Below are 22,713 nucleotides of genomic sequence, written 5' to 3'. Positions count from 1 at the left end.
TAAACTATTTTCCCCTAATCACAAGGGTGTTGAATCTAGATCTGGGTAAGTTGGCATTCCTTCTTATACATAAACTGCATTGCCAGCAGTCATCACGTCAACAGAAAGAGACTTAATAGACTCAATCCCTTAATGTTAATGACTACAGTATTTCAGATGTCAACCAAATGGTACATAAACTAGACATCTGGGTTTTTTGTTTTGTTTTGTTTTTACTCCCAACCCTCCCTAGCAACCAGGCCAGTTTGGTATTTTGAGACCTGGCTGGAGTCACTCAGCATGCCTTGGATTCAAACTCGCACCTCCAGGGGTGGTTGTGAACGTCTTTACACACTGAGCTACACAGGCCCTCACCGGATTGAAGTATAACTCATGTTTGGGTCAAGTATGTGTTTGTAATGAATGAAAACAATGCAGAGAGGAAAGTTACATTGTTTCACGCGATTCTAGATTGATGTTTAGTCAGTTATGTTTCAGTGCTTTATAACGGGTAAGTCAATGTTTGTTCCCTTTTACTTTGGGATGCTCAGGGGCTGCCGTGCCTTGTTAAAACTGTGCATGTTTACTGTTACCATACTATACAAATGTTGCCTGTGATGTCAAACAAACTAACTTGCTTGAAGAAGCTATTATAAAGAGAGTGGGGTTCGGGTCGGGTTCGGGTTTAAAATTTGACTAGTCGGAATGGTTCAGGTCACGTTCAGGACGGTGTGTTGGTCTAACTTAATTTATATTATTAAAGGGATAGTTCACCCAAAAATGAAAATTCTCTCATTATTTATTCACCCTCATGATATCCCAGGTGTGTATGACTTTCTTTCTTCACCAGAACACATTTGAGGAAAAATAGAAAAAGTAACTTGTTATAACCAGTTATAAGCATAAAAAAATAAAGTTTTCACTCCGTAACAACTGAAAACCACTTAGTTCTGGTTTCGGTTACCTTCTGCTAAAAATTTTGTTCGTTTTCGGTTTTTATTTTCGTTCCTTGAACTGTTTTTAGTCCCTGTTTTGAACTCTAAATCAATGCTTCTGGTAAGCTTCACGAGAGGGTGGAGTTCACATGGTCTCTCATGTGATGTATTCACATTGCCATGATACAAAAGTAATCTCACCTTCTCCAATCGGTTGAGACATCCAGGATAAGCACACAAACACAACTGTGAGTAAAGAAACAAATAAATACAAATCTAAACCCAAACCAACCGAGCTTCTGTACAGCATTCCTCCTTCTCACTTGTAAACAGCGCTGCTCTTCCGACTGTCGCAAGTGCATCAGTTCTCACATGTTTCAAATGCCAATGCGATTTCGTCACATGTGCATACCGCTGCAGAACAGAAGCATGATTTAGAGTTAAAAAAGTACTTAAATATTATTGTAGAGCGGAGGAGGGCGGGGCCAGGCTGGAACAACGCACGCCCAGTCCCCAATCAGCCTGATGGGGGCGCGTGAGGGATAAAGGCTGCCGGTGACGATGGTTCGAGAGAATTACAGGCAGTTACGCTGTAAAACATAGTGTATTTATGTTTGTGTGTTTTTCGTTTATTAAATTTAGTTTATTATTGAACTATTATTTATATTGTCAAGCCGGTTCTCGCCTCCTCCTTTCCACTGAACTGCTTTACATTGGTGACGAAACCCGGGAAGGGGGAGGGATGCCCGTCGCGGAGTCCTTGACACTGCCGTCCACCCAGGGGAGTGCCGCTGCCGTCTGCCGGGGGACTGAGTAGCTGACCACCTGGAGCAAAGGAGCCGCTGCCAGGGGCGGAGGAGAGTCCCCACGGGTCGGCGAGAATGCAGAGGGGCGTTCTGTCCACTGGAGGTCAGTCTGACTCCGATCCGCCCAAGGAGGAGCGGCTGCCGTCTGCCTGAAAGGGTGGAGGAGTGATCGGGGACCACGTGATGGCGCATCAGAGAACCGGTGAGTGAGTTTTTTTTTCCTCTCTCTCTCTCTCGCTCTCTCTCTCTCTCTCTCACTCTCACTCTCTCTCACTCTGTCACTCTGTCTTGGCCTTTATCCCTCGACTATTTTGTTTTGAGTTGTTTTTACCATCCTGCCTCCTCCCAGAACGAGCAAGGCGGGGATGACCCAGAGAGGGTGTGGGTGTACGGCAACGCCGGGAGGAGTGTAGAGTGGAGGAGGGCGGGCCGGGCTGGGACAACGGATGCCCGGTCCCCAATGAGTCTGATGGGGGCGTGTGAGGGATAAAGGCTGCCGGTGATGATGGTTCGAGAGAGAGAATTACAGGCAGCTGCTCTGTGTGTTTATGTTTGTGTGTTTTTCATTTATTTCTTCATTAAACTATTATTTATATTGTCAAGCCGGTTCTTGCCTCCTCCTATCCATTGAACTGCTTTACAATGATCTTTTTCGCACCAAATGTGTGTCGCTTTAGAATACATTCATTTAACAGCTGCTTTCATATCGCTGACGTTTATGATGACTGTCTGTGATTTTTGAAGCTGAGATATTCTTCAATTTTTCTTCAAATGTGTTCTGGTGAAGAAAGAAAGTCTAACACAACTGGGATATCATGAGGGTGAGTAAATAATGAGAGAATTTTTACATGCCAGGCAAGCAATTGTAAGGACAGTGGAATGATTGCCCTGTCAATTTGATAGCAACTGATTGTGGAGCTAAGCAGTACTTGAATTAAGAATCACTTGAAAGCGAAAGTCCATCCTCAACCTAATCACAAACGCTAATCTTCACGACAATGGTAACCCATACAAAACTCCAGCTTATCAGAAATTATTTTTAAATACTTAAAAATCTTGCTCAAACATGCATAAAATAACTTTTTCTCAACATTTGTTCACCCCATCCAATCCCATGCAAAGCATGCTGGAAAATTGAAATCCCCTGCCCAGTTTCATTAATGCTACAAAAGTATTCAAGTAGTTCCAATGTAAATGGATTAAATAAATGTATATTTTACAAACTGAATTGTATGCAACGAAATCAAGTTGTGACCAAATGTACTAGCATTTAGATTTAAGACCTGTGCAGACCTCTGTTCAGTCCTATAAAGCAGTTTATATATAACATAATATGTTGCAAGTAATGCAAATAGCTCAAAGAAGAGGCCAGACAGTACTGAGCACTGTTTTATATACTCTTTATGCACACAAATATCTCACAAAAAGGCATTAGCAAGTCAACTCCTCCATACCAAGCCATCGTGCTCCCGAGTTAATTGAAAACTGAAATAAATAATCAAATTTAAGGCTTAAAGGTGCATTTTAGCACATGCAAAGGAAGCATGCACTTGGACTGTGGTGGTGTTATCCTACAAAGTCCATGACATGGTTTAACAGTCTCAAATAATTTATAAAACAGCCCTGAAGGCCCACATAATCTCCTCTTTTTACCATCTTAATGGGAGATAATACAGGAGCATTCCCTGATGAATCAACATGCAACAGCAGCTTTAGTTTGATAATTAATACCGACGTTGGAAATAGATTTGGCAGCACAGGTCTCGCAGTCTGATACGGCAAATATCTCCACACAAGCCAAGCCTCCCGTTCCAGCCGAATCCGCATTCATTCAGCTAATCTCATTTTTTCAATAGTGTTAATTCTTTGACTAAAGCCTGTTATCTCATTAAGAGCCCTGCCATGGGATCCGATGGCACCCTGACATCTGTATTCATTCGCCTCAAAATTAGTCCTGACATAAATTTAATGGAAAAAAATTCTCCAAACACAGGAGATTAGAAGACGAGCCAGGAATATCAGAAAATTCCTTTCTATAGAAAGGGTTGTTTTTCTATTTTTCTTTTTATTCTTCAGAGCTGGATTAATAACATTTCCATGCTGCCTCTGTATTTGGTTATTTCTTAAAACCTTGGGTGTATTGAGGTCAAATGTAAATCCCTCCTTCTAAGATCCTTAAATCTTCAAGCTGAGATGGTCTTTTTGGCTGCAGGTTTTGATGAGCAATGACATATTTGATTAGACTGTCGTATCACTTCCTTTATTAATCTCATGACTAAAACAAAAGAGGTGCAAAGTAAAATCAGTCTTCATCAGGCATCTCACTTTCTCATCTTCACACCTCCTCCTCCTATCAGTGCTGACTGCACAAGTACCAGCATTGATGATTCTCTGCTTAAAAAAAGACATGAAAGCACTCATGGATGAAAGAAACTTATATTTAAGCTTTCTTTCCCTTTTGCTCACACCTCCAGTGCACTGTGTCAATCATTTCTTCTTAGCAAGAGTATGGAGAGGCTGGGATGTAAATACAGAAGAAGAGAGATAATGGGCTCAAACTCAGGAAGTCAGGTTTCCCTCCTAATGTACATTACACACTGACCCAATAAACAATGGATGGTCTTATAAGCTGACAAAGAATCATCTGCACCGCTATAGCTGCTACATCCTTCTTATTTATTGATCAGTACCCGTGATGAGGGGTTGCAGACCTACTTTGAGCAGCCTCTCAAATTGTCCAAAGACTGGAGAGTAGAACATAGCAAAGTAAAAAGTGGAAGAAATCAACAAAGACAGGACAATTGAGATGCCCCATGTTCAGTACATCAATGATATCTTTCCTAAAGCTGGAGAGTAGTGTGCAGTCCAGGCAGGGTTGAAAGAGAGGAGGGCCTGCCAGGCTCAGTGCCAAAGATGGACAGGGGTTTGTTCAACACCTCTGCATGTGTGACATGTCTAACAGCGGCATGCTGATCTCTCCAATCCTCATTAACCTGCTGCAGAGCAGAGAGGGGAAGCACAGGGCACAGGGGTGCACAGCAATCACAGAACTCATTATGGACCCTAAAATAGTTGGCCAGAGCAAGTGAGCAAGAACGAGAATGAGAAAGAGAAAATAGCCAAAGGAATGAGAATGCTGGCTGGCATCTCTGGAAATTAAAGGACAGCCTTTTAATGAGGAGCTCTCAGTAAATAAGATATTAGTGGAATTTTCACAATGCAAAAGACAGTCACATTACTAAGAAATCAACTCAGTTAGGTAGTGATTGTGGACCCTAAATTTGATTCAGATCAACTGTCTCTTTTCCTCCCTGATAAGATGAATGCCGCCATCCAATGCTGTCTCCAGAGACAAAATACCAGGCCTCAGGCCCTTTGAGCAAAAGCCCAGACAAAGCATCATCTCAGGATATGACCTCCGGAGGGCCCACTCATAAACAGAGACAGCACTCAATTGAAGAAGGGGGCATAATTGTGGCAGGGACAGTGGTCCAACAAGAGTTCCCCTGGTTGAGAGGTCTTGAATCCAGAAGCAGTAATTTCCTCTTCTTGGCTAGCATGTGTGTGAGGTAATTGTGCCTGCTGGGTGTATCCTCTAGAGCAGGGGTTTTCATAGTGCGGGGTGCTAGAGCATGACAGGGGAGGTGCGGAGAGTGGTAAAAATATTTATTAAATAATTAATATGTATATATATATATATATATATATATATATATATATATATATATATATATATATATATATATATATGTATTGAGTTTAACAATTATTTAAACAGTTCTGGAAATAATAGGCAAATATTAAATACTGTATATATATTTATCAAGAATCTTTGTTCCCCCTCTGTCACTCACGCGACGTTGTGTCAAAGTAGTGACACTAGGAGTCGCTCTTGAGAGACCCCAATGCCTCCCATTCTTCCCACTCAATAAGAATTGGCGAGTGGAATATGCTTGCCACTGCCCCGGACATACAGGTTTAAAAGGAGCTGGAATACATTTCCATTCAGATTTTTTCTTCGGAGCTGAGCGGTTGTACTATCAGCGAGCTGAATACTACTGGTGTTCCATTCACCTCTTAAGAAGCATATGCTGTTGGATATACAGCGCATTTCCAGTAACTTTCACTCCTTCTGCACGACGAGTGCATATTTCGTCCCTGGGCACTTTGACAGTGCTTAAAGAGTGTATATTCCTGCTAAAGTGTATATTTTCTCTATTAGAGCACACACATTGACATCGAATGTCTTTTAAAATACGTGTTTTTATAAAGATGCCTTTCCGTCTTGATTCCTGGATATGGCCTTTATCTCTCCACATCCGACGGCCACGGGCGCTGCCTCACGTGTCTGGGTAGCGATCACACTGAGGCAGCATTTGTGGATGGTTCATGCTCTTATTGCGAGAATATGACTAAGACAACGCTGAGATCGTGGCTTTCCTTCTTCCATGGAAAAGCCACCCTAGCCACCCCCTGCACTGCGCCTGTTACCCACGGGCATGGTCTCGCCGGGAACCTCCCATTTTCCAGCACTCTCGTTTGCTCCCATCCGGTCCTGAAACAAGACCAGCCCACCTCACGGCCAGCATGACATCTCTTTCAGGTCCTGCGAGCAGGATGAGTCTTCAATCGCTGCATCAGAGAGCGCACTAGCGATGTCGGACACCAATGACTCAACTGGGCTCCCACCTTCGGGTCTGCCCTCCCAGTCTGAGGCTGACGCAGAGTTGGCCACCATGCTAACACTTTCCAACCCATTGCGGTGGCTGGCCAGGACCATCCGACTCGGCTATGCGATTCAGTTCGCCAGGTGCCCTCCCCAGTTCAGCGGCCTCCACTTCACTTTGGTGCAGGGCAAGAATGCCGCCACCCTGCATGCGGAGATCGCAACCCTTCTTTGCAAGGGTGCAATAGAGCCTGTCCCTCCAGTCAAGATGGGGAAAGGGTTCTACAGCCCTTACTTCATCGTGCCAAAGAAAGGCGGTGGGTTGCGGCCAATCTTGGACCGGCAAGTTCTGAACCGGTCCTTAAACAGACTCCCGTTCAAGATGCTGATGCAGAAACATATTTTGACATGTGTCCGGCATCAAGATTGGTTCGCGGCTGTAGGCCTGAAGGACGCATACTTTCACGTCTTGGTTCTATGTCGACAAAGACCCCTCCTACGGTTTTCTTTCGAGGTCCAGGTGTATCAGTACAATGTCCTCCCCTTCGGCCTGTCCCTGTCCCCTCGCGTCTTCACGAAAGTTACAGAAGCAGCTCTTGCCCCATTAAGGGAAGTGGGCATCCGCATATTCAACTACCTCGACGACTGGCTGATTCTAGCACACTCTCGAGAGTTGTTGTGAGGGCACAGGGATTTGGTACTCAGGCACCTCAGCCGTCTAGGGCTTCGGGTCAGCTGGGAAAAGAGCAAGCTATCCCCGGTTCTCGGCATGGAGTTAGACTCGGTCTCAATGGTAGTGCACCTCACAAGTGAGCACGAAGTCGGTGCTGAACTGCCTGAAGTCATTAGGCCGGAGGACAGCGGTTCCGCTGAAACACTTTCAGAGGCTCCTGGGGCACATGGCTTCCTCGGCAGCAGTCACACCACTCGGGTTGATGCATATGAAAAGCCCAACACACAACACACATTACAACACACACACAAAAACATACACACAACACACACACAAACACACACACAACACACACACAAAACACATACAAAACACACACACACAACACATACACACAAACACACACTCACACAACACACACACACAACAAATACATATACACACAAACACACATTCACACAACACACACACAACAAACACACAACACATAAACACCCAACACACACAACACTCACAAACACACACACACACACACACACACACACACAGTCTTTTCACTCGTCTTACACTGTCAATCATTGATTAGTTTTACATTTCATTTGTAATTGCTCTAGAGTTTCATTTGGATGTTCAGTTTTCAGAGTTGAAAACATGACTTACTTTCTCATGTCAAATGCACTAATGAGCACTTTGTGGTCAAAGTTCAAACAAAGAACTAACATACAAAATGATAACTAAAATCATTTGACTGAAAATTTTAAAAGGAAATAGAAATAAATACAAAATTAAAAATGAAAAAATATAAGCTTGAATCCAACCCTGGATGACAACCTCAGGGGGCCTTTTTTAGTGCTTTGCAGAAAAATTGGGATTGGTAGTTTTATTCATTTTATTTATTTATTTGCTTGTGTGTGTGTGTGTGTGTGTGTGTGTGTGTGTGTGTGTGTGTGTGTGTGTGTGTGATATTTGTGTCTTGTAGCCTCTTTTAATCGTCAGATCTCCTAGAGAATGTGTGAGGAGATTAAAATGCTTTTCCAGGTGTCGTTAAAGCTCCTGAGGAAATTGTTCTGGACAGTTCTATCTCTTCAGGACAAAGACCCTCCGTGATGAGGGGGACGAACAAGTCTGGGTGACAGTCGAGTAGCAAGAAAAGACCGTGCGGAGGGAGGAAAGCACCGGTAATGAATGTGCCAAAAGACGATGTGGTAGAAAGAAAAAAAAAATGAATCTGAGGAGATATGATCGAATCCGACTCCCCCTTATTCATTAAAACCTACCTTAGAACATCAATTCATCGCAGTGGTTTGACGAGGGTCGGGTCTGACAGAGATGTTTAAGTAGGTTGCTGCAGCGGAAGCGGATGTGACAGGTTCAGGTGTAATTATACGCGCCAACCTCGCAACTGAGAATAGTGTGGGTCCTAACTGCGTCAAACATTAAAGATAGACTTGCATTGATGAGGCGCTTCACTTCATCTAAGTCAAACTACACCATCTCTCGGAACATCTCAGGGGTCTGTTTTGCCTTTTCCAATTATAAAGGTTTGGCAGTAGACTCAACAAATATATTGTAATTCTTTCATGCAAGAATGACTTTAAAGCAAAAAAGAGAACATTGAGATTTGGATAAAATAGGTGCCAATTTGATTCATGTTTTTTTTTTCAAGTGTACTGTTATTATCTGAGCTCCCGCACCTTATTCATGAAACAGTGATTTATTTTTCAATCTCGGCACTGTTGTTCCAGCTAACTAGGATCAGCTTCTTGGAGCAGTCCCACAGATACCCCGGTGAGGGCTTATTCCATATAGTGTGACGGTTGTCGAGATCTGAAGAAACACTGCCCTCTAGTGCTTACTTTGCATAAAACTGTTCGCAGAAACTTTAGAAACTTCAAATGCCCTCAGATGTGACATTCTAGGGCTTGACTAGACTGTCAAGCACATTGCTGTTATAGTCCTCATGTGAATCACATTAGCCCGTACAACCATTCATTGCAAATCTTCTCAGATGTTTGGACACACAATTACACTTTTATTTATACACCTATATTTACTCTAATAGAGTAACTAAGAAAATCAATGTTTTAAATATTTTGCTCAAGAGTGCTAAAAAAAGTATCATCACTAAAAAGGGGTGCAGACAAACTTGTTGTTCAGGGTCATTACATAAAAAAAAAAAAATGAAAAAATCACAATGTAGATTCATTTGTTTGCCAAGAAATGTCAAATGTGATTTGAAATGATGCACCCTTTTCTGACGTGGTGATTTTAAATAAGCATTATCTTCATTTGTTACAAAAAAACAAAAATGATCTGAATGAAAACATCTGGGGGTCAGGTGTGGGGTACAAGCCCCCCAACTTTTTTTATTTTTAATTTATTTTTTATGAATTTTATTTAAAAAAAACTTTTGTTTTTGTTGTTGTTGTTTTTCACACTAAGTTGCTCCATCAATATTCAATAAAAATGTATGTATTTCTTTAATGTTGATACACTTTATGACCATAAAAAAGCACGTATTCCTTAAGGTGTGCCATGAGCCCTGATGTACCCTATTCATTTTGTATTTTTTTTTAGATCATATCCTTATATCTAATATCCACAGAACAAAGTAATTAATATATAGACTATATAATTATATACACTGAAACTAATTAGGATGAATCTCATGAAATATTCAATTTCACTCCAAAATCAAAATAAATACAATTTTGCTTATAGAAAGCCATTGTAATGCAACCAAAGCGCATGAAACGCACACACACACACACACACACACACACAAACACACAAAAAAACACACAAAACACACACACACACAGCGCACACACAAACACACACACACACACACTACACATACATACACATACACACAGCACACACACAAACAACACATGAAGCACTGCAACCAAAACTACACATAACATTATCAAAATCACACTGTTGTGCACAATGAAAAGCACAATCATCTTTAGTATGCTTTGCCATAATACTAAAATAGTTGTAGAAAATTCTTCAGATTGTGCACATACACACATGCTGTTGAAACATTTATTTGTAATTTTTTCACCAAACAAGTCAGTGCAACACATGCACAGCAGATATATTTACATCGGACTGAACAAAAATATGCTCCCAAAAAACAGTAAACTGAAAAAGAAAATTGCAGAAAAAATATATAGAAAAAAAAAGAGGCAAGAAAAATAATTAGGCAGCATCTTGCCGCACAGCTGGGTCTTGTTTAGCCATGAACTCCTCTACAAGCTCTACCTCTACCTCTCACTCTCTCTGCAACGTCTTACATTGTTGTTGTAAAACAAAAGGTCTCATCTGGGGTCTTTTCATAGTGCTTACTTCCTGATTGAAGTGCTAACCATTAACCATTGAGGTGTTTGGCCAGGTGGCACATGTAGTGTTATTTTGAATGGCAGTGTTCTGAAATGGCAAACATGTGACTTTATGTCAGATTGTTGTGTGTTATGAACCGTGTGCAGTGCATGTAAAAAGTGCCATTTTGAAATGCAAAATGTGTGTAAAGCAGAAAATGTGTTTAGACTTTTGGAGACTTGAGAGGAGGTTTTGCTCTCAGTGTGTCAGTTTAAATAACTGTGCTGTGCGTGTCATTTTAGTGTGTTAGCAATGGGAAAAAACTAACTGATGATTTAATGCAATTGCTTTTATAAAAATTCTAGGCTTTAAATTTTTGGGTTTAAACCCTCCAAAAATTGGCCCCATTGACTTCCATTGTAAGTGCCTCACTGTAATGTTGATTTGATTTTTTTTTTTTATTTTAAGAAAAGGAGGAACGAGTCCAAATGAATTTTAGTGGTGATCAACATTATGCTGTCGATTGAGCTGAACTTGTATTGAGCCCAGAACATTCCTTTAATGGTCCTAAATGGGTGATTCACCTATTAACAGAAAAACAAATGCACTCTTTAAGAAAGCGTTTGGCTATTTTTCTTACATTTGTAAATGTTTGTCTGGTGCTGTAAGTCTAAACAGACAATCAGACTTTCATTTCCCTTCAATGAACTATTTCTTATAAACAGTCATTTACACCGGCAGACCTATAATACATTAACAGCATCAGCTGACGGATAGACTGTTGCTCCACTTACATAGCTGTAGTCAGCCACATTAACCATTTAGGGGGTGGAGTGTGTATTTTCACCTTGGAGGGGAGTTTAACGTTTTCTCCTTCACATGCACACTTGGATGGCCCTTTTGGCGCCCCACTTTGAGTCTGCATTGTTTACACTGCATGCAGATTCAGAAGAAGGCAGAAGAAGGCAGCAGTGGCAGCCATCATAAAGGACGGACCGTAGTGCATACTGAGCTGCAGACTGGGACACACTCAAGTGTCTTCGCTGGAGGCCGAATCGCTCTAAAGAGAGACCTGCACCCGCACAGCAAACAGCAACACTACAGACAAGATTAAGATACCTCCAGGAGGAGGTAAAGAAAGTTCGAGTGAAAGAGAGGAAGCGCAAAAGATATTTTGGAAAAAAATTTACTTTTGAAAGAATGAAGAAAGTGGTGACTTATCTTTTCTCACCTCCAGTTATAAAGAGAGCCCCTCCAGCCTCATAAAGGTGCTGGCTCATCCCCGAAATCGCACAGGTTGTGACAAACCCACTAATCATCGCAGAGGTGACTCCCAGCACGAAAAAACACACCAAAAAGCCCTTTGCTCTAGCAATGGAAAATCAAGTTGGATTACTTCTTATAGAACAACACAATAAATAAGTCAGGCATCATTTCAAATTGTTGTCTAAGTTCTCATCTGTGGCAAAATCTGAGTTTAGAAAACTAGTATGTCTAGAGGCAGGAGCATGAGACCGGTAAAGCTTCTGCAATGGCTGATTGGCTGGCAAAAATATATATATATATATATAATTACAATATTTTGTATTTTTACATTTACAACTTACAAGAGAGAGCGCCAACACCATCAACAAGTAGTGTTGATGGTGTTGCACGTGGGTACCCCTGATCCCGACGTGCTGCAGGAACTGCGCTCAGCGACCGACCTCGCCCTCAGAGCCACGAAGGTTACGGCGCAGTCACTCGGGCAGGCGATGGCCACCCTCGTGGTCCAGGAACGACACATATGGCTGAACTTGGCCGAGATGCGTGAGACCGACAAGCTTCGCTTTCTCGACGCCCCAGTCTCCCAGTTCGGTCTCTTCGCCGACACCGTCGAAGACTTCACCCAGCAGTTCTCTGCGGTGAAGAAACAGACGGAGGCGATATCACATATCCTGTCCCGCCGCAAGCCTGCTGCCTCGGGCCCTGCCCCGTCTGCTCGCCGAGGGCGTCCCCCTGCGAGGAAACAAAAAGCTGCTTCGCCTCAACCTGGGCCCAGCTCTCAGCCCGCTCCGAGAAGCCGGCATCCACATACTCAATTACCTCGACAACTGGCTCATACTGGCCCACTCCCGAGAGTTACTATGCGCTCACAGACACCAGGTGCTCAGGCACCTCAGCCGCTTGGGGCTTCAGGTCAACCGAGAAAAGAGCAAGCTCACCCCAGTTCAGAGCATCTCCTTTCTCGGCATGGAGTTAGACTCAGTCTCAATGTCCGCACGTCTCACCAACGAGCATGCGCAGTCAGTGCTGAGATGCCTTGCCAAATTCAGGCCAGGCACAACGGTCCCTCTAAAACTCTTCCAGAGGCTCCTGGGGCATATAGCATCCTCCGCCGCAACCACTCCACTGGGGTTGATGCATATGAGACCGCTTCAGCACTGGCTTCAGACTCGAGTCCCGAAATGAGCATGGCGCCACGGCACGCACCGTGTGACAATAACCCCCGCTTGCCGAAAAACACTAAAACCCTGGACAGACCTCTGCTTTCTACAGGCAGGAGTGCCCCTGCAGCAGGTGTCTTGTGGGCGTTTGTTATTTTGGGAGAAATATAAATAAATGATTCATTATTTACTCACCCTCGTGATATCCCAGGTGTATTTGACTTTCTTTCTTCACCAGAATACATTTAAAAAATATATATAAAATATCTCAGCTCAGACGGGTCCTTAAAATGCAAGTAGATGGAAATTTCTCTTTTGAAGCTCGCAAAAATCACAGACAGTCATCATTAATGTCAACGATACTCTTCTAAAGCGATACGATCACTTTTAGTGTGAAAAAGATAAATATTTAAGTACTTTTTAACCATAAACCATCACTTCCGTTGGGGTTCACGAGAGGGTGGAGTTCAAGCGGTCTCTTGTGTGATGTATTCACATTGGCGTATAACAGACGTAATCTCACATTCTCCTCTCGGTTGAGACATCCAGGATAAACACACAAAAGCACCATCTGTAAAGAAACAGATAAATACAGATCTAAACCCAAACCAACCGAGCTTCTGTACAGCGTTCCTCCTCCTCACTTGTAAACAGCGCTGCTCTTACGAATCTGATGCATCAGTTCTCGTGTGTTTAAAATGCCAACGCGATTACATCACATTTGCACACGGCTGCAGAACAAACTCATTATTTAGAGTTTAAAAAAAGTAATTAAATATTGATATTTTTTGCTCCAAAAGTGATCGAATCTCTTTAGAAGATGAAGAACTCGTATGGATGATGTTTATGATTTTTGGAGCTTCAAAGGTCTGGTCACCATCCACTTGCATTATAAGGACCGTCTGAGCTGAGATATTTCTCTATTTTTCTTCAAATGTGTTCTGGTGAAGAAAGAAAGTCATACACACCTGGGATATCACGAGGGTGAATAAATAATGAGAGAATTTAAGAATTAATAAATTAAGAATTTATTTTTGGGTGAACTGTCCCTTTAAGGGCCTTGTGACGCCTTTAGCTCTTTAGTACCCCAAACGTATTACAGTGTCAGCTGCATGGAGCAACCTAAGACAGTAAAATCACAGTATATATATGCATACACAATCTGAATTAATATATATGTAATGCTTCCCACAGGAAGGAGGACAGGAAACAGGTGTTCAGCGCAAGGTAAGCTTTTATTCTCTTTCTTTACAACACACAATGTAATACAAGCGCACTGAGTTGGCTTGTCGTCTCTCTTTGACTGGAGGCTCTGTGTCTGCTTTTATGCCACTCTCCTCGTGCTCACTGGAATTAGAGACAGGTGTTAGGCATAATTTAGCTCAGGTGTAAGCGCCCTTACCGCTTTCCTCACCCGGACGGGCGCTTGACCACGCCCCCGCTGCCACATACCCCCACCGCCCGACTCAGGCCGGGGCACCATCCGGCCTGCCTACCACTCCCCCCCCCCATTTCTGGAGAGAAAGTCGGCAACAGCCATCTGCACCCCCGGTCTGTGGACCACCTTGAATTTAAAGGGCTGGAGAGCCAGATACCAACGGGTGATCCGGGCGTTAGTATCTTTCATGCGGTGGAGCCACTGGAGTGGGACGTGATCTGAGCAGAGGGTGAAGGCCCACCCCAGCAGGTAATACCGGAGGGTGAGGACCGCCCACTTGATAGCCAAACACTCCTTCTCCACGGTGCTGTACTTAGTCTCCCTCAAAGAGAGCTTCCGGCTAATGTACAGCACTGGGCGCTCCTCCCCCTCCACCACCTGCGAGAGTACGGCCCCCAGCCCTCTGTCTGAAGCGTCCATCTGCAAAATAAAAGGGAGAGAGAAATCAGGTGCATGAAGAAGCGGCCCCCCACAAAGTGCGGCTTTAATCTGCATAAACGCCTGTTGGCACTGCTCTGACCATTGGACCGGATCTGGAGCCCCCTTTTTAGTGAGGTCAGTCAGCGGGCTGGTGACGTCCGAATAATTAGGCACAAACCTTCTATAATAGCCAGCCAGCCCCAGGAACTGCCTCACCCCCTTTTTGGTCTTAGGTCTAGGGCAAGTCGCAATCGCCGCGGTCTTATCAATTTGGGGACGCACCTGGCCATGACCCAAGTGGAACCCCAGATACCGTACCTCCACACGCCCAATCGCACACTTCTTAGGGTTTGCTGTGAGCCCCGCCCGCCTCAGCGATCTTAGGACGGCCCTCAGATGTTGCATGTGCCGCTGCCAATCATTGCTATAAATGATAATATCATCTAAATAGGCAGCGGCGTATGTGGTGTGAGGTCTGAGGATCCGATCCATGAGTCACTGAAACGTGGCCGGAGCCCCAAACAAACCGAAAGGAAGCGTCACAAATTGGTGTAATCCAAACGGCGTAGTGAAGGCTGTTTTCTCACGGGACATTGGTGTCAAGGGGATCTGCCAATAACCCTTTGTTAAATCCAAGGTCGAATAAAATCGAGCAGTACCTAACCGATCGAGCAGTTCATCAACACGGGGCATTGGGTGCGCATCAAATTTAGACACCGCATTGACTTTTCTGTAATCCACACAGAATCGAACAGACCCATCACTCTTGGGAACAAGAACAACCGGTCTGGATCACTCACTGTGGGACTCCTCTATTACGCCCATATCAAGCATCGCATCTAATTCCTCCCGTACTATTTTCTTTTTATGTTCGGTTAAGCGATAGGGGCGGCAACGCACCACCGCGCCCGGCTCGGTCTCGATGTGGTGCTGTATGATGTTTGTACGGCCCGGTAGAGGGGAAAACACATCCGCAAATTCCTTTTGTAATTCGGAAACCTCTGTGAGTTGCCGCGGTGAGAGTTGGTCTCCACAAGTAACCGGAGTGTTAAGATTGTAGTTTTTGTTTACCTCCGGTCCGAGCTCCGCCCTCTCCGGAACTACCGTGGCCAACGTCACAGAGGCCGCCTCCTCCCTCCATAATTTCAGGAGATTGAGGTGATAAATTTGACGTGCGCCCCCTCTATCGGTACGTTTAACTTCATAATTGAGATCCCCTACTCGTCGTGTGACCTCAAAGGGTCCTTGCCACTTGGCGAGTAATTTAGAGCTCGATGTTGGGAGTAATACGAGTACCTTATCCCCCGGTGCAAATTCCCATAGCCGAGCACCCCTGTCATACAGCCGGCGTTGGCGTTCTTGAGCTTGGAGCAAATTCTCCTGTGTTAATCGCCCCAGTGTGTGGAGTTTTGCTCTAAGATCGAGAACGAACTGAATTTCATTTTTGCTATTAGAAGGTCCCTCCTCCCATGCTTCGCGGATGACGTCAAGGACACCGCGGGGGCGTCGCCCGTACAGCAGCTCAAACGGGGAGAACCCTGTGGAGGCTTGTGGGACCTCTCGTACTGCAAACAACAGGGGGTCTAGCCACTTATCCCAATTTCTAGCGTCATCGTGTACGAATTTACGAATCATGTTCTTGAGCGTTTTATTAAATCGTTCCACTAGGCCATCAGTCTGCAGATGGTAAACGCTAGTGCGAGTTGAGTTAATGCCCAAGAGCTCGTAAAGTTCGCGAAGTGTTCGTGACATAAAAGTCGTGCCTTGATCGGTGAGGATTTCTTTCAGAATCCCCACCCAGGAGATTATCTTGAAGAGTGCCCCCGCAACACTACGTGCAGAGATGTTGCTCAGAGGCACTGCTTCCGGATATCGCGTCGCGTAATCCACTAGGACTAACACGAAGCGATGTCCGCGTGCTGACCATTCTAATGGCCCGACGAGGTCCATCCCAATTCTTTCGAAGGGGACCTCGATTAATGGTAGAGGGCGCAATGGCGCTTTTGGGGTGGCCGGTGGGTTTACCAGCTGACATTCACGGCACGCCGCACACCACCTGCGGACGTTACCGCCAATGCCCGGCCAATAGAAATGGGCTATTAGACGGAGAAGTGTTTTCCGTTCCCCTAGGTGACCGGCCATAGGATTATAGTTTCCCGGCGGCTCTGTGGAATCAATAATTGCGTTACTTCCTCCTTTGTTTGAGCGTCCTGCGTCACTCTATATAACCGATCTCTAATCATGGCAAAATATGGGTATGAAATGGTGATGCCCGGCCGGAGCTGTTGACCATCAATTACTCTCACTTGGTCAAGAGCATGTTTAAGGGTTTCGTCCCGTGACTGCTCTAGAGGGAAGTCCCCCTCAGGGAATTCCCTGAGAGGAGGGGCGGCCACCTCGCTCCTTCCCTCGTCATTCCGAGCAGCCGAGGACTGCCCCGGCTCCGCCTCCCCTGCCAAAGCATCACACACCGCACACCTCTTTATGCAGGACCCATCCGCACAAATACCCTCTAAAATATCTTTAAAATTCGGCCAATCGGTACCCAAGATTAGCGGATGGGTGAGGTGGGGACTAACCGCTGCCTCCACACTATGGTTTTTTCCCCTGAATTTAATCACCAAAGTCACCATGGGATACTTGTGAACATCCCCATGCACACACCTCACCCTCACCAGTTTAGCTAAACCCAAAGCCCCGGGTTGAACCAAGCGTTGGTGGATGGTGGTCTGATTGCAGCCGGTATCCAGCAAAGCTTGGTAAATACCCCCTGATCCTTACCGAATCCGGTATGCTCCAGCCCGATAGGGGGCAGCCTGCGGGACGTCGGAGACCCGCACCACCGTCCCCACCTCCATCAGCGGACACTGATCCCGGAAGTGGTCCGGGTCTCCGCACCTCCAACAGGCCGGCCCAGGCGTTGCGGCCGCACTTGTGCTGCCGGGCGCCCCCACCTGAGGAGGAGAGTGGCTGAAAGACGGGGAGTGGGAGGGTACATTCTCCCAAGGCCGGGAAGCTGGTCTCTGGAACCCTCCACGCCTGCGCGGGGCAGGAACGGGCCCTGGGAAGAGGGCTCGTCCGCCCTCGGGATCGCCGCCAGATGGTCCTCTGCGAGACGAACGGCTTTCTCCAGCGACACCGGGCGGTGGCACTGGACCCACTCCGCCGTTTTCCGGGGCAGCCGTTGACTAAATTGCTCCAGTACCACCTGATCGATAACACCCTCGACGTCGCGGTCCCCCGCGAGCAGCCACCTCCGACAGGCGTCCCGGAGCCGTTGGGCAAATGCGAACGGGCGACCGGACTTTTCCAACTTCATGCCCCGGAAGAGCTGACGATTCTCTTCCGGGCTCCGACCGACCCGTTGCAAAATGGCTCTTTTTAGGTCTGTATAGGCCAGGATGTTAGTTGCCGGCAGTTGTTGAGCCGCGAGTTGAGCTACCCCGGACAGGAGAGGAACTAGGCGGGCTGCCCATTGTTCATGCGGCCAGCCCCAGATTTCTGCCGTTCGCTCAAACAAATCCAGAAAGGCCTCAGGATCGTCTGCTACCCCCATCTTCTGTAACGTGGGCGGGGGCAGCGTGGAGCGGGTGTCCGGGTCACGGCTGTGGCCGGCGCGGCCTCCTGGCTGAGGAGGCTCCGGATGGCGTGCCGGTCCTCTGCCTGAGCCCGCATGATCTCAAAAAACTGGCGATCCTGGTCCTGCCGGAGCTCAAGCAGGGATTGTTGGTGGCTCTGGTGTAGTGTCGCGAGGGACTGGAGGACCTCCGTCAGCTGGGAGGACTCTACGGGGTGACCCATCTCCATACTTGGATGAACAACTCCTGGGTTTCGGCACCAGTGTAACGCTTCCCACAGGAAGGAGGACAGGAAACAGGTGTTCAGCGCAAGGTAAGCTTTTATTCTCTTTCTTTACAACACACAATGTAATACAAGCGCACTGAGTTGGCTTGTCGTCTCTCTTTGACTGGAGGCTCTGTGTCTGCTTTTATGCCGCTCTCCTCGTGCTCACTGGAATTAGAGACAGGTGTTAGGCATAATTTAGCTCAGGTGTAAGCGCCCTTACCGCTTTCCTCTCCCAGACGGGCGCTTGACCACGCCCCCGCTGCCACAATATAGTAATTTCTTTTTTTGCTTTCTGAGTACTCCAGTATGTGGCAAGTTTATTTTCAGGAGATCGTGTCATTCTGAATCAATAAAATATCTGCACTGCACCTAAAAGCAGAATTTTAAATATTGTAATTAGGATTTGGCGTATTGATCTTGAAATATTGATACCTCTGATACTGATCTGTATCAAGAGGACTGATCGATGCTCACAGAAATATATGAATACAAAGTGCTTTATGTCAAACTAAACAATGTGATTATTCATTCAGCTTGAACATCAACATTTATCACATGAGTGAGAAAAAAAAACATAATTGGGTTGGCAAATATTTTAGTATAGGAACTACTTTTCCTTCCATATTTTTCTAAATATGCACAGACATGCTGAAAGACATAAGCCGTCATAGATGTCCTGCTTTTTTGTGGTGTTTGACAGAACTAAATAAGTTGCCATTAGATTTTATTGCAAAAAGCTTTTTTTTGTGTGTTTTATGCAGGACTGACGCATAAACATATTTGCCCCAGTGCAGAACAGGCTTAATCTGAATTATTCTCATGGTTTGTCAGAAGGCTTAAATAATCTTTTTACTGTATGTCTGGCACTCTAATCAGAGATATTTCTCATATCCTTATATCTAATATCCACAGAACAAAGTAATTAATATATAGACTATATAATTATATACATTGAATATAATTAGGATGAATCTCATGAAATATTCAAGTTCACTCCAAAATCTAAATAAATACAATTTTGCTTATAGAAAGCCATTGTAATGCAACCATAGACACACACACACACACACACACACACACACACACACACACTCATAGACTCACACACACAAAACACACACACACTCATACAAACACACACTAATCATACACACACACACACACACACACACTCAGAGACTCACATACACAAACTCATACACACATACAAAACACACACACACACACACACACACACAAAGAAAACACACACACTCACAAACACACACTCAAACACACACACACACACACACTCATACACACACACAAAACACACACACATATATGTGTGTAATGACACTATGCACATTTCAGTCTTCTCAAACATTTGGTTTCAAAGATGTTTCATGAGTTCAAACACAAGTTTGAACTTTTTAACAAATGGTAAATATGTTCAAGTCTAACCTCTTTGACTCTCCATTGTCTGAAAACAGCAACATCACCTTGTTCACGAGATTCAGATGCCAAAAGCCAGTAATCAGACCCAAGAGATCCCAGCAAGAACATTGACCTTAGAGCTCCAAAGAACCCTTCCAACACTTCCAGACGCATGGCTGCTAAACAACGATTTTCTGTCTGTCTCAATGTTGACTTTTAAATTCTCACAATTCTCGCTGGTCTGCGTTGCCAATATATTGCTGGATTGTTCGGTTTCATCAGTTGTTCACATCATTTGTTGTCTTTGGAGTGGTGTGGTGGTGGTGTAGTGGGCTAAAGCACATAACTGGTAATCAGAAGGTTGCTGGTTCGATCCCCACAGCCACCACCATTGTGTCCTTGAGAACGACACTTAACTCCAGGTTGCTCCGGGGGAATTGTTCCTGTAATAAGTGAACTGTAATTTGCTTTGGATAAAAGCCGCCAAATTCATACATGTAAATGTCTTTCTATCAAAATGTTGTGTTCTGTGTTTCATTGGTGTGGCCACTGTGAAATGACCAATGACTTAAAACAGACCAAACACCATTATTCTTAGAGTCCAGCTGTAGAGGCTTTATTTAAAACAGAAGTTTGATCCAGTTCAATCAAACAAATTACAGGTAAAATTCTTAATATGTGATTAAAGGGTGCTGTGACTGACAGTCATCATTTTAGGATTTTAGTGCTATTGTTCCACGTTACACTGCAATCAGAACATGTGGGATGTTAGGTTAGGTTAGGTTAGGTGTGTACTGGTGAGGTAATGGTAAAGAAAACTGAATCTGTCATCATGTGTTCATGGAGTCAGTATTTTGTTACCTTTTATAGCTGTGCCTCTGAGAAATAGATCTAACTCAAGAAACCAATGTCCTAATTAAATGCATTCATGTTTTTGTGAAATAACTGTCTGGCTGTATTAAAATGGTGCACTTTTGCTTTACTCCTAAAGTACATCTGAGAGAAAATATAACAAGCTTCCACCATGATAGATTCCCCTGAGTGACTGTCATCACACACCAAACACCTTATTCATTGTCAAAGCAGTTAACCAGCCCTGGGGAAACAGTTCAAGCACAATACTGGAGATATATTCAACAGCAGAGAACGATGGCACTTCCACTAAATGAGTGAGATACATCCATATATCTGCAGAAGCATTCTCAGCATAAGCTTGTCTTGCTTTCAGAAATGTTGTTAAAAATGTAATTAGTTTAAAATGAATTTAAAATGAAAAATTCTTTAAAAAAGTTTAAACTTTAAAGGAAGTTGGTTGAAGTAAGATTGGTGGATCAAACATTCAAGTGCCTTGGTGGAAGAGTGGGGTAACGGAGTGGTGGTGGCGTAGTGGGCTAACGCACATAACTGGTAATCAGAAGGTTGCTGGTTCGATCCCCACAGCCAAACCCATTGTGTCCTTGAGCAAGGCACTTAACTCCAGGTTACTCCGGAGGGATTACAGGGGTAATAAGTGCACTGTAAGTTGATTATTGGACAAAAAACTTAAAATATAATTTGACTCTCGATGAATGTACTGTTACATAGTTTTCAACAGCGAAGAACTTAAGTGTTATACTTGATACCAATCTGTCTTTTGAAAATCAAATGTCCAATGTTTGTGGAAATATTGCTAAGTTATGACTCATGCTCTCTGTTGCTGATGTCGAAATATTAATTCATGCATTCATGACCTCAAGACTAGATTATTGTAATGCATTACTGGGAGGATGTCCTGCAAGTGCAATAAATAAACTTAAATTGGTTCAAAATGCATCAGTCAGAGTGCTGACGAGAACAAAGAAATAGGATCAGATTATCCCCATTTTATCATCGTTAAATTGCCTACCTGTTAAATTTAATATTAATTTTTAAATTCTGTAACTACATACAAAGCTTTGAATGGTCTAGCTCTGAAGAACTTAAGTGAGCTTCTAAAACGCTATATTCCATCACGTTCATTACGATCACAAAATTCTGGCCTGTTAAAAGTACCTAGAAGATCAAAATCCTCAAAAGGAGGCAGATCCTTTTCATATTTGGCTCCTAAACTATGGAATAGTCTCCCTAACACTGTTCGAGATGCAGACACACTCCCTCAGTTTATGTCTAGACTAAAGACTCATCTATTTAGCCAAGCATACACCTGATTTATCCATCAACTCAGTGATTAGGCTGCTTTCGTTATAACATACACTTCTCATAATCTTTAATTTTGCAATAGATGAAGGGCGTCTACGCTAATATTATTCTATTTGTTTACCTGTCCCAACCTCTGGATTCATATCACAAGGTTACCAGAGCCAGCCGGATCCTGCTCCATTCCTGCTTTGTGTCGGACCCCACTGCTACGCGTCGCTGAGTGATGATGACTAACTGCAGCCAGTGCCAGCCAGACACCATTTCAGTCTACTACGATGGACGTCAGAGGATGAACTGATGCCAACTCCAACTGCAATTATTAAATATATTTAGATTTTTATACACAATTTACAATTGACATTTTAATCAAAATATGCAATGATGACTAGAAAACTGAAAATGAGTTCATATAGGGTTGGAAAGACGTGAGGGTGAGTAAATGATGACAGAATTTCCATTTTTGGGTGCACTATTCTTTTAAGCAGACTGCAGAAGTGGTAGAATGCTGTCAAATGAGAATATCGCTGGTTCTGTCATCATTATACAAGGCATGTTTAGTGAATAAAAAAGGTTTCACGCTCATAATTTGATCAGATTATAAGG

The 22,713-nt window shown here is 44.1% G+C and overlaps 1 pseudogene; it reads right to left on the bottom strand.

Moving 5' to 3' along the window:
- Positions 1-11,314: 11,314 nt before the first annotated feature.
- Positions 11,315-20,106, bottom strand: LOC127654331 (transmembrane protein 182-like; annotated as a pseudogene).
- Positions 20,107-22,713: the final 2,607 nt, after the last annotated feature.

This window comes from Xyrauchen texanus, chromosome 13 (assembly GCF_025860055.1).
Source record: "Xyrauchen texanus isolate HMW12.3.18 chromosome 13, RBS_HiC_50CHRs, whole genome shotgun sequence".
Lineage (NCBI taxonomy): Eukaryota > Metazoa > Chordata > Actinopteri > Cypriniformes > Catostomidae > Xyrauchen > Xyrauchen texanus.
The sequence above is the reverse complement of the archived record's forward strand: the minus strand, read 5'-3'. Positions and strand labels throughout refer to the sequence as shown.